Here is a 12,295-nt window from a genome sequence, read left to right on the forward strand (position 1 = left end):
GGTTCGCGGGGCAGCGCCGGGCTCCGCTGCCCGCGCAGCCGCCTGGTGCCGGGCGCTGGGCAGCGCCGGAGGCCGCAGGGCCGGAGGCCGCAGGGCAGCGCTGCTAGGAAGGGGTGATACTCTTCAACTTCTCCGTCTGCAGATGCAAATTCATCCCCTTGACTTCAGCGAAGTTACAGCTGCTTATAGCAGGGCTAAATTTGGTTGTGGAGTTGATGGTATCGAGGCACATGTCAGTGAGTAATGAACTAAGCATTACCCATCACAGAACCATTTAGTGTCATTCTTCATTAACAAATTCAGGCAAAAAAAAGTACATGCCTTCCCAAGACCTTATTCTCAAAGCGCACCCTTAAAATAGAAGCATGTCCTTTAAAGACCTTCTTTATTTAAACATATAAAAATATATCTTGTGGGGAAAAGGGGCTTCTAGGAAAGTAGCCTGTTCTTCAGAAAGATCGCCTAAGTCAGTGGTGGAAAAACTACTTCTGCTTTTCTTATTGTTTTTGTTCCCTTTATTTTTGACATGCAAAACAAAAGTTGGCTTTGTTCAATTATGAAGTACATTAAAACCGTTGTGATATTAAAGATACTTTAGCAAAAATCCATTTTTTTTCACCACAGAAGGAATAGTCTGTAATGAGTTTAGGAAGTCTTGCACCAGAAATGGGTAATAAAATCATTCTTTTGTCATTAATGTTACATTTTTTTAATGATACTTAAAAGCAAACAACGTACTTAAAGGAACGCAGACATAAATTTCAGCATATGCATTGTGTATTAATTGAATTTAGAATTTCCCATTAAATCAGTAAGTATATGCCTTATTCTCCCAAGGGACTCTTTAGATGAAACATTAGGTGGTGACGAGACAAGAATGGAGTATTTCCTGGATCAGGGACTAAATCTGCATTGGTGGCAGGATCTACAAGAATCTAGTGAAGCTTTCAAAAGTTTGAATTAGGAGTGGCAGCTGAAGAAGTCTGAGTAATCTTGCCTTACTTTCATCACTACCTACTATTGCTTCCACTGAAGAAATCTGCAGTGAGGTTTTCTGCCAGTATTTATCAATGATGGAAGTATTTGGTTTATATTTAAGCTTTTACAGAAAAGCTAAGAAGTTTTCTAACTTCTCATAAAAATGTGGAAACTGGTTGACAGGAATACTGCAGACTACTCATTTCAGTGTTTTTTTTATTTCTAATGTTACATAACAAATGATCGCTCTATATATGCATGAGGTGGGAAGCCAGTTAAAATAAAGCTTAGCTCAGTCAGTGGCTCTGCACTTCTGTGATGCTATGTAGTTAAAGCCTTCTTTGGCCTAAGAAAGATATGACGTGGTATCCGAGAATAAAGCAAACGAGACAATTGTAAAGCTGGCTTTATAAGGCTGTTTGAATTCTCAGAAGTCAAAGGCTGTGAGCCTGGGTTGCATTGCATTAGAGGGCCTGCTGCGATTGTGCAAAACACACTCTGCTCAGCCTGGGAGGAGGAGGCACAATTGCATGCACAGCCCTGTGAGCAGTTTATTCCTACAGAGGTCACTCTTCCAATGCAGAACAGCCTTGGTGCACTGGCCTTATCTCTGCCATTCTTCCAGTCCTAACCTGCTTCACTTTCTTAACTTACCTTGATAGCTTTTATTAGCCATCAGTGAAATGAAAGTATCCAAGTAGCTAAATTCAATCCCTCTCCCCATGCCTGGGGATACACTTTTTTATCAAATATAAGTTGTGTTTCCATTTGGCTAATTCTAAACTACCTGATTACAAAAAAGGTTTGAACGTTGTTAATGGTAGATCTAATGATAATATCTAATTACTTTTTTCAGCTTAAATGCACACTTAAAAATAGGTTCTGCTGTTGATGTAATTGAGTTTTCTTGAGTGATTCATTGAGGCTTAATCACCACAGTGAAGAAGTACATTATTAAAATTAGTCTTTTCAATTGCTGGGGCTAGTGATTTATAGGCCACTTGGAGGCCTGTAGTTTGAGGAAGCTTACAAATGCATTACCAATATTGCTGGTGGTAAGACATCTCCACTTCTACGAGCAGGATTTCTTACTAATTCCTGTCACAATTGTTTGCCTGAAGGATACTGAATAATTTCTCCTTAGACAAGATTGTCCTCACTCAGGATTCAAGCTGAATGTTAGTTTGAGAAGTATGCTGCTGACTGGATCTCAGTGTAGTGTAGTACTAAAGCTCCTTTCTAGGTTTGTAATAATAACTATCTTTGTTTAATTTATTCATGGAAGCTATGTATTTAACTCTATTGAAAGTCTCAACACACAAATCTGCTGAACAGGTAGGCAATTAAATGCTGTGAGAAGTTATTAGTCAGGTTAATATGAAGTATAAAATAATAAATTTTAGGTTGAGGTGAGCATATAAACTGAATTGGTTTTGTACTGAAGTTTTGAAGGTTGTAATTTTTAGCAGGTGGCCGGGATTGAGAGCATGTGGTAGCTATTTGAACACAAACTGAGTTCCCTCCCCTGGTCAGCTGTCCACCTCCCCCCCCTTTTTTTGAGATCTGCATTCATTGCCTCAACCAAATTTGAAAATGTGTGTTTTTAAGTGACATGCATAAAATAATTATGCCTATGAATTATTAGTTTGGGAGGTTAAATGTCACTGTCACTAATGATTTTGATAAACTTTACAGACTTCTCATTTGAAGAACCTTCAATAGATCTTGAAAGTACAGTGACAAATTATTCTGTAGACTTAACTGCTGCTGACGCTTTTTAATCAAGGGACTTTCTGCATGTGTTGTTTCTGCCAAGATAAATGTATATAGATAGCATGGTTTACCTCAGTTTCACCTCGCAAGTGCTCAACACTGCCTTTGAACTACATGGGAGAATGTAGTGTTATGGAGTGCATTTTAGTCAAATATCAGAGAAACGTCATACAGAAAAACATGTCTAAGTGTTGCTACTCCCTGCATGCTATAGACTGGTCAGCAAAGCAGTTCTCCTTACTGACATATGCAAGCTTACCCTTACAAGTGGTGCATTTGACACTGATTGACTTAGCTATTTTTTTCTCTATCTCTAATAACCAATTATATATGGGATATTTCACAGCCAATCTCTGAATAAATGCTGAGGTGTCAGACTGATTAAAATAAACTACGATTGATGACCCTGTTAAATGGTCTATTCAGTAGCATATAGACTAGTCTGCTTCTCATTGTATCTGAAATTTTATTTTTGTAGGTAAACAAATGCAAATTCACTATCGATTGAATAGCCCCTTGAACTATGCTCTGCAGTTTGCATTTGGGTTAATCTTGTCGGTTTTAATATAGAGAGGAAAAAAGGAGAAAGCACCAGGGGTGGAATTGTTAGTGCTTTCACATCCACATTCCTCACATTTTGTCAGGATGATAAACTGTAGGTAATGGACAGTCGTTGTTTCACAGGACAACTGAGCCAACTGAAGCACAAAGAGCTTGCTAAAACGATATCTCACAACATGTTTGGTAGCCTCTTTCTAGTCAAGAATTTATTTGGGAGTCCTGTGTCATGGGACTGCACTTCTTAACCTCAACAATTACAGCTTCAAGCTGAAGAAGCAGGAGTGGAAGGTTAAAATGATTCAAACACATGCTTCTAAATTGCACCTGAAACATAGCTGTTGACACTTGGCATGCTAATACAAAAAGTGAGTGGTAGCTTCCAGTCCATTTGATATCTCTGGCATTTGTAGCCAGGTCTTAACACAAATGAATTAGAGAAGTGAATTCTGAACAGACTGAAGGCTGAATTTTTGACTTGCCATGAGTATAACTGCTATATTATTTATAGTAATTATCTTAAAGCCTGTTATCTATAAGCTGTGCTAAGTTATTTCACTTTGTTTAATTAAATAATTGTCTTTTAGAAAGGCAGTGACTAAAAGTCAAGCTAAAATCACCAAGTTCTCCCCCTACACATATGCACACAAGAATACCCCCCCCCCTTTTCCCCCCCCTTTTTATTGCAAGAAGGTCACATTACTTTAGGTGTGATACTTAGGATGGTCCAATTTGGTAAACGCTTCTATAATGGGAAATCAGAGGAGGACCTGAGGCTGCTGCAGTGGCATGCTGGCAAAGATGGGGCCTTTCAGACCTGCACAGCAGCCATAACCAGTTTTTTTTTTAAGGATCTGATCTTTAATGTATCATGCGGCCTGCAATACTTGAAATTGCTTATTGCAAATGAGAAGAAAGTATTCTTCTGAGGAAAAAAACAGTGATTAAAATGTTATTCATGTGTACCTAATGTCTGCCTTCCTTGACTGCTGACAAAAAGAAACCTGTTTTTCAGGTCATTTATCATACATCTACATAGATTTGCTTATGAGCTCACTCTTTGTGAGGCATTGTGGAAACTTAAACAGGAATGTTAAACTGCTCAAATAATTTTGATTAAAATATGTAGTGCCATAGAACTATAAACTTTTAACCAAAGCACAGTTCTCCTGAGCGATTTTTTTTTGGGGGGGGGGGGGGGAAGAGTTGGTGAAGGAGTTGTATGAAAAGCAAAGGAAGGGAGGATGGCAAATGGACAGTGTTAGAACAGCTTGGAAAAACTCCTGTGGCTTCATTGTCTCTTTAAAGCCAGAGAACACAAAGACATACGCAGTTCAGCCTTTCTCCCATGATGGAAAATGTAAACCGTTGACACAGCTCCCATGTTTAACTTGTTTAATTCTCATTTTAAATTCAGTACTATACCAGCCGTGTGAACTCTGCAGATTTCTTTAGTAATCCATTTTGTAGTTCCGAATCAAAAACAAAGTGAAAAGGTCTGACACAATTTGCTTTTATTTTTAAGCAAATCAACCCTGGTCATAGTTAATAAGAGGATTACAACCCAGACTAGGTCTTTACAGATGTAATGTAAATCAAGGGCAGAGTATAAAGAAAGTGATCCCTTTTGATTGAAGTATGGTAAAAAGGCATAGAGAAACTAGCAGCAGTAATCTGATTGTATGGCAATAAAACCACCATTTTCTGTCTTTCACATAAAAATAATGTGGTAAATCCATGCAGTTCATAAGATGTAAAGGCAGATAAAGGGTGATGCCATGGCAACATATAGATTAGCTTGATGTTAGAAATGACACGTCTCTGAAAGGGGTGTTAGAAACTAAGGGCCTTGCTCTGGGCTGTAAAGTATTATGTGAGAACTGCACAAAACTTGGAGGCCAGGATTAGAAAGTATGAAAGGCCTGCTTGTGGCTTGCAGTGGTTAAAGCAGTAAAGAAAAGCTGCTCAGTTCTTGCTCATTGGTGGTGTATAATATGGTAAAGATAGATTTCATTTACTGCTTTTTTTTTTTAAACTGCGATTTGGACTGATTAAAACTTCAGATCACTGCAATTGTTAGGTGGGGAAGATTTTCCCTTTTAACTCCTGGCCTAGCAGCAGCAACCATTCTGTAGACTTAGCCGCACTTTGAGTTTGTTTCCTTAATCTATTTGGGCTTCCGGCGGGAACATGCTGGCAAGGAACAGAGAGCGGAGGGGATAGGTAGGACTGGGGTTATCTGAAAAGAAAACAGAGACCTTTTGATTTCAGCCATATTTCAGACTGTGGTCTCAATCTCGCACTCCATGGGAGAAGCAAAGATAAACATTGTGCATTGTCTGCGTCTTAGCCAGATGATACTTCAGCGTTTCTTGTGTTTCCCGTCCTGCAAAAATATAAAAGAAAAACCCGGTATTCATTCGTATTTACCAATAAAGCTGCTGATAACCAAATTGATCTGGCTTAGTCTAGGTGGTATTTATTCCCAAAAGGCAGGCTGAAATCCAGAACTGAATGAGATAAGCGTCTGCCTCTTTCTCTGCTCTCTCCCCTTACCCCCCCCCCCCACTTAAAATCATTGGGATGAGTTTGCTGTCAGCCTAGTCCCTAGAGCTGTGTGCCTAGCAGAGAATTTTATCCATTGTTTCCTCATTTAAATGATTAATAGCTGTAAAGGTAGTACAATACCTCTCCTAGTGCTGCTACTTGAATTTTTCTTGCCTTTTCTCTTAAAGAGCCTTCTAAATAGTTAAGACTTGCTTTTCAGCCCAACTTGTACCCATAAACATCCAGAAGTTTAAACAAAAAAAGGTTGTCAGCATTACAATGCAAACTGGGGGTACAATTCAAATGGGAAATATTTACTTTATTGCCTGCTCATTTGTCTGCTAAGGGGAAAGAGAAAGCACTCTGCATTTGTTAGGCAGAGTCTAGACATAGAGGAAAAAAACACTGAAGCCTACAATAACAGTTGTGTCTTTCTTTAGTGGGAATGAGCCTCGGATGAGCTTGGCAAAATGGAATTCATGCTGTTTGTTTGGCAGTGGCTTGGATGCTTTTTAAGTTTTTTTTTTTAATTTTTGTTTTTATAAAGATGTTAATTACATGCTTGAATTTATCATTCTTATCCTACCTCATAGCAAGCTGGAAGGTTTCACAAATCTGACTGAAAAGGGAACTCCAAACCCAAACTGTCAAGCTGCTGATGTGATTTAACAGATGAAAAATAAACAAGTGCATATAGGGAACTGAACAGATAGGCATAATATGAAGGGACTTAAGTAGTCAGATATGTTTCCTCTCTTGCAGCTTAACCTTCAGAAATCTGTATGAAAAGATACATTTCATTTGCTGAAATTCTCCAAAGCACAGGGGCACCCTCATCTAATTTACAGGCCGGTCACATCCAAGCACCTTGCATTCTGCATTTGACAATGATTGCTAATGGGCCATTCAGCTAAAGTATTTGCTTGTTAACAGGGAACAGAGCATGATAAATGTCCAGCAAGCTTGCGGCCTCCTTCAGCTTTTCAAATGCAGACTGGTGCATATTTATGGCAGGCAAATGACAAAGGGAGAAGCTGAATTACTCTGGCCTTATGCTTTCTGTTAGAACAAGGGTTAAAGTAATTAAAGAAATAATGCAAAAACCGATGTCCTTTGTTTGCCAACCATTATCCAACATTTAGCTTTCGAACCTGCCTGTCATGTCACATTTCAGAAATGTCCTAGATAAGACTTTGTACATTTGGCGAGGCACTAAAAGGAGCAGGTAATTCTTTATGTAGTGTTCCTTATGCAGTCAATGTCAGGACTGTGTATTCCCATACACAGCTATTTGCAGGTTCTACTTACCTAAAATACTTTTCACTTATTATGTACATTAATTCAAAGATGTACACATGAGGTTTTGCAATTTGCACCTAATTAAAAAAAAAAAGTGGAAATGCTTTAAGAAAACAAGCGCATTACAGTCAGTATGCCTCTGAAACCCAAGGATGAAAACAAAATGGCAGAACAAAAAATATGTTGCTGTTTCTCCTCTAACCGCAGGGATGGGTAGGTCTTGTAAATTGAAACTGAAAAGCATACACACAAATTCTGTAAACTTGCAGTGTCTTCAGTGTCATTTTAATCTTTTGAAAGGAAGTCTTAGATAAAGATTTAGGAAAGTGTAGTTATTTTCTGTCCTTGTAAATCCATGTTTGGATTTTTAGAAGTCTTCAAGCACTCTTAAATACAGTGTTACAATAAATTAATTTTAAATTCTATATCTGAAAATGTCCTTTAGTATTATACATTTTCAGTCTCAAGTAGATAAACATGTTTAAGGCTTCTGTCTAGCTCCTCTTCAACTCAATGAAAATACCTCAAGTGATTTCAGTGAGTATTACATTAGCCCCCAAGGGCTTTACATTATAATCGTTTTTTTCATTATAGGCAAAATTTTTAATTTTCATATAATGAACAAAATCCATCATTTTACTCAATGAAAGAGAACCTCCAGATTCTTTTTTCTGTTAACTGTGATGCAGAAAACTTTCCTTTGATGTGGTTATATGCATTGTCAAAGACAGCGAATAAGGGCAGGACCTCTATCTTTTTTGGCAATCCTGGCCAGCCAACACCCAATGGTTATTGCGGTATCAGCATGATAATTATAATGCAGCTGATTTAAACTTTGATGTAATAGTCTATGCTCTCTTCTGGTTTTAAACATAGGTTCCAAGCCAAGAAAGATAAAGGCTGGTAGAGGATTATGTTGCTAGGTGAATCATTCCTCATGCATAGCCTATACATAACGATAAAGATGGTTTTGCTACCTATAGTGGCTTTTTTCAATGGCTCATGGTTAATAGCTAAATTAGAATTTACAAAATTTATTTAGTAGGATTTGGAGCTGTGTACACTCTAAGGAATAACCAAGTTTTACACATGTCAACAGAAAATGAGAAATGCTATGGCTTGTCTTATACAGGAGAGCAGGTTAGATGTTGGAATGTTACTTTAACCTGAAAAATCTGATGCTATAAATTACTTCCCATTCTTTTGTTAACTTCCATTTGAATAGAGTATTTATGTAGGTACCCAACCAAAAGAAGTGGTGGGAAAGGTGAACAATGCACTGTAAAGGGAAGTGTATGTTAAAAGCTAATGAGAGGGATTTAAAATGTATTATTATTATTAGTTAAGTCTAGTCACAATTGAATGCGATTTTATTTTGGATTTGGGAGTTCTGCCAGACTCCAGCCTGTCAGAGCTGAGAAGACTCAAATCAAGCCCAGGCCTATTTCTGCAGCGAACTGGAATCCTGGCTTCTTGCCTGTGGATTCATTCAGGAAGGCCCATCTGGCTTTTGATGTTCTGCAAGTTTGAAGCAGTTTGTTTAAGGAACCTATGCAGTGAGCACTGGCGAAAGCACACACAACTACAGTTCTGACTCTTCAAGTGGTGCATCGTTTTGCATTTTTGTTTTTGTTTGTGCTTACCATCTGCTTACCTACTGCCTGAGCAGCAGTTGTTTTCTATACCTGACTGGGTAAAAGTGTAGATTTGGAGCTAGGAACATCTTGACTCCTTTTGAGGATTTGCAGTCCCATAGCATTCACTGTCCACACTTCAGTTGCTTTCTTCATGTTTAATTAATTTCAGTTTAGTTCAGAAGCAGTCTAGTTTAATCACTGCACAACACTTGACCTTTAGTGTTTTTTTTTTCTTTTTCAAGGTAATTCCAAACTATATAGATTAACTGAGCAGGGAAGGTCACATTGTCAGGTAAGATTTTACTAGTCAGTGCAATAAATATTTTAACAGACCTTTTTTGGTGGTAATCATTATCTTGTCTAATTTTTTATCAGACAATCAGTTTCCAGACAGTTTTTGAAGAAAACAAAAGCTGAATCTTTATAAGTTTATTGCTTATTGTAGTCCTCACAATTCTGTCAGTCTTTGTGTGACAGCAAGGTGAGGAAGATTTAACTTTGCTCCTAGAGACTGAGTCAGGAAATCATCCTCATTCAGAAAATCTCATATTAAGCACTGAGTATTTTTGCTTAAGTGGGATGAATTTAAGCGTGAGCTTTCTTGAACTGAGACCAGAGTGAAAAGATTTTTGAGGCTGGGCAAAGACACATCTTTCTGAAGCTTCATTACATTTTTTGCATGAGAAGATGATGTCAGAAGCTAAGGCCGTGTTTGCACTTGGAATGAATCTTACTTTAGGTAGTCTGCCAGCAATCAGGGTAGCTGCCACAGTGATGATCCCTTCCACAGGCCAAGGCAGCTTGAGGAGCTACCATCAACTTTGCTACTTGAGCTCTGCCTGTGCTGGTAGCTCTGTTGGTACAAAATTTTCTATGTTTTTGCTTGCAGTTTAGAGTAATGCCCGTGCATTTACATTGACTACCAATCGCTATTACTGACTTGGTTATTCCCAAGAGCAGCCAAGGTTACCCATCTGAAAGAGAATCCAATTTGTGATTCCAGTACACAGTCTGAGCCTCACCATGGTGGAGGCTGAAACAAAATCTAAGTGTTCTCACAGGCTTAGGGCAGCTGATTTAAGTGGTGTGGTTGAAGCTGTCACTGTCCCCAGCTGTTTGCTGAACCCCTCGGATGGACTTTTCCACCCAGAGGCAGAGATGTCTGAGCTACTGATGATTAAACTTCTGAACCTTTACAGTAGTTTTTAAACTACTTCAGTTTCAGTTTATCTTAATTTGCAAGGCTCAAAACAGCAGTGGGCCCAAAGGTGCTTCATGGTAGGTCAGATGTGGAGGTGGCTGTGGCTGTCCTATTTTAATCTGCTTCTGCAAGTCTGTCAAACTTTTGAAAAGTTTGCATTTAATGTAAGAACGTAAGATCTGCAGGCTTATGAGTGGCTGAATCTTGGATTTAATGTGAGATGGAAGTGAGGACCAATTGTAGATTTCTGTTTTGGATTTATGCTCAAGGCCATTTTCTACCACCTGAAAATTGTCTTTATATATAAGGAGAAGAAAGGATGCAGTATGGGAATGAAAGACAGTTGCAGCTGGATTCTGCAAATCCCGCATAATAATGGCTTACCAAAATACGTTTGGTTTGTTATATAATGCTGTTATTGATTTGGCATAATTTTTCCTGAAAAATGATGAGCTAACAACTCGTTCTAATTCCAGTGTTTCCTTATGCACGCAAATGGTATGGAATAATATCTTTTCTAACAACTGCAAATTTTTTTCTTTTCAGACAGCTGAATTTTTTTCTTTGAATTTAAGAGATATAATCACTGATTATTAATGTCTCATCAAGTAACAAGACGGTCCCCGCCCTTTTTTATAGACTTTGCTTGGAGCATTTCTTGGAACAAGACTGTACAGGTATAAACACATTATAGTTAAGAGAAAGAAGACTGGAAACTTTGGTTTGCATCCTTGTATTGTGGCTGTCATAAGATTTGTTTCTGTGATAGAAACAGCAGAGAAAAGCACAGAATAGCACAGCAATAGAACAATCGGTTTTTATTGTTTCTCTCTTCCAGCCATAGCTTGTGATTTACAGTGCCCTTTTTGAGAACTAGTTCTTTGGCAAATGCCAGCTGGTCTCTGTTAGCTTTCTAAAAGCAAAGCCTTTAGTGACTTGTGTAAGAAGCACACATGGTTTGGTTTGCCTTTCCATTCCATACTAACTACAGCTCTGCATCTTTTCAACAAAGCGCCATGTTTCTTGTTTTTGGCACACCCTGCTCCTGTGAGCACAAGTCAAGTAGAGTAGTGGTTTTGTGTTACACTGAATTCATGGCACAGATTTTTTTTTTTTAATCCAAATCATATAAATACCAGATTATCTTTGCTGCAAGAGCAAAGAAGTATTTTAATATTCCCAGTAGCATATTTTGAGCAACAATTCTTTAATTAAAACAACATTGTTTTCTTCCTGTATTTCATGGCTAGCAAATGAGAGAAAACACCAGTGTTAATATCAAAGGGAGTCACCTTTCATTACAGTAATGGTTCAATTGTGCAGTGCTGTAGGCAGTGAAATTTAATATTATTGTGACTTGTATTGTAATTGTAGGATGACAGAGAAAAATGGATTAAGTTTAAATATAAGTGTGCACAGCAGCACATGGACTTTGTCAAATGGAAGCTGAGGTTAGGGGCAGGATGAGTCCCTCTCTGGCTCTGTCATAATGAATTAGTATTTTGTAAATAACTGGGCACTAGACTATAGATTTATTACTTTTTGTAGTTATATATGGACACAAACAGACATACATGAATTCTGTACTGACTGTAATTGCAGTGCAGAGTTGCAGAACAGGTTTATACCTTTGCGCTAGCACGGTATTTGAATGTCTAGGCTTCTTGTCTTCACCTTTCATGAAAATATTCTTGCCTGCCAGTTTGTGAAGTTTTCTTCTGAAGGATACACCCATCCTTTTAGTTTTGAGATTGCTAACACATGAATGGCCTCAGACTGGAAAGCCCTTTGTCATTCCTTTCTTCCTCTTGAATAAAACCAAATTGAAGTTGCAGATGATCTTTGCTTTAGAAAATTGTGAGAGAATGACAACTGGTGTTAATGAGCAATATCCCTTGCTTTCTCCATTGCCTATATACATGTAGATTAAAATAGAAAATGGTATTTTAAACCATCCATTACTGATGTCTTCCATGGAAGACTGAAGGCAATGAAAACTAGATGCTTTACTTGTTTACCTTTTAGGTAATTGTAAGATGCTCCAAAAGTAGTGCCTGAGAGCCTACTAGTGTGTAAACATGATGCCCTGTCCTTTTACCCCATGTCTTAACAGTGTTTCACAGAAGCATGTTCGTGTTGAAACCTGTTCTAATGTTAAAGTGCAAAAGGGGGCAGTAAAGTGCTATCCAAAAAATGTTTATTTTTTAAGGGTATTTTTTGTGGTAAAAGTTGTATTTCTCAATGGGCTTATGATCTTCTGTATTAAAAATAATGATCTTTTGAATATCTTCTGTTTTCAAAG

General features: G+C 38.0%; 1 protein-coding gene across 1 annotated transcript in view; it reads left to right on the forward strand.

Annotated features, from left to right (window-relative positions):
* Positions 1 to 12,295, forward strand: part of EFNB2 (ephrin B2) — a 44,545-nt gene that overhangs the window by 475 nt on the left and 31,775 nt on the right. The gene's annotated exons all lie outside the window — the stretch shown is intronic.

The sequence above is a fragment of the Apteryx rowi genome, unplaced genomic scaffold (genome assembly GCF_003343035.1).
Source record: "Apteryx rowi isolate R43461 unplaced genomic scaffold, aptRow1 scaffold_249, whole genome shotgun sequence".
Classification (NCBI taxonomy): Eukaryota; Metazoa; Chordata; class Aves; order Apterygiformes; family Apterygidae; genus Apteryx; species Apteryx rowi.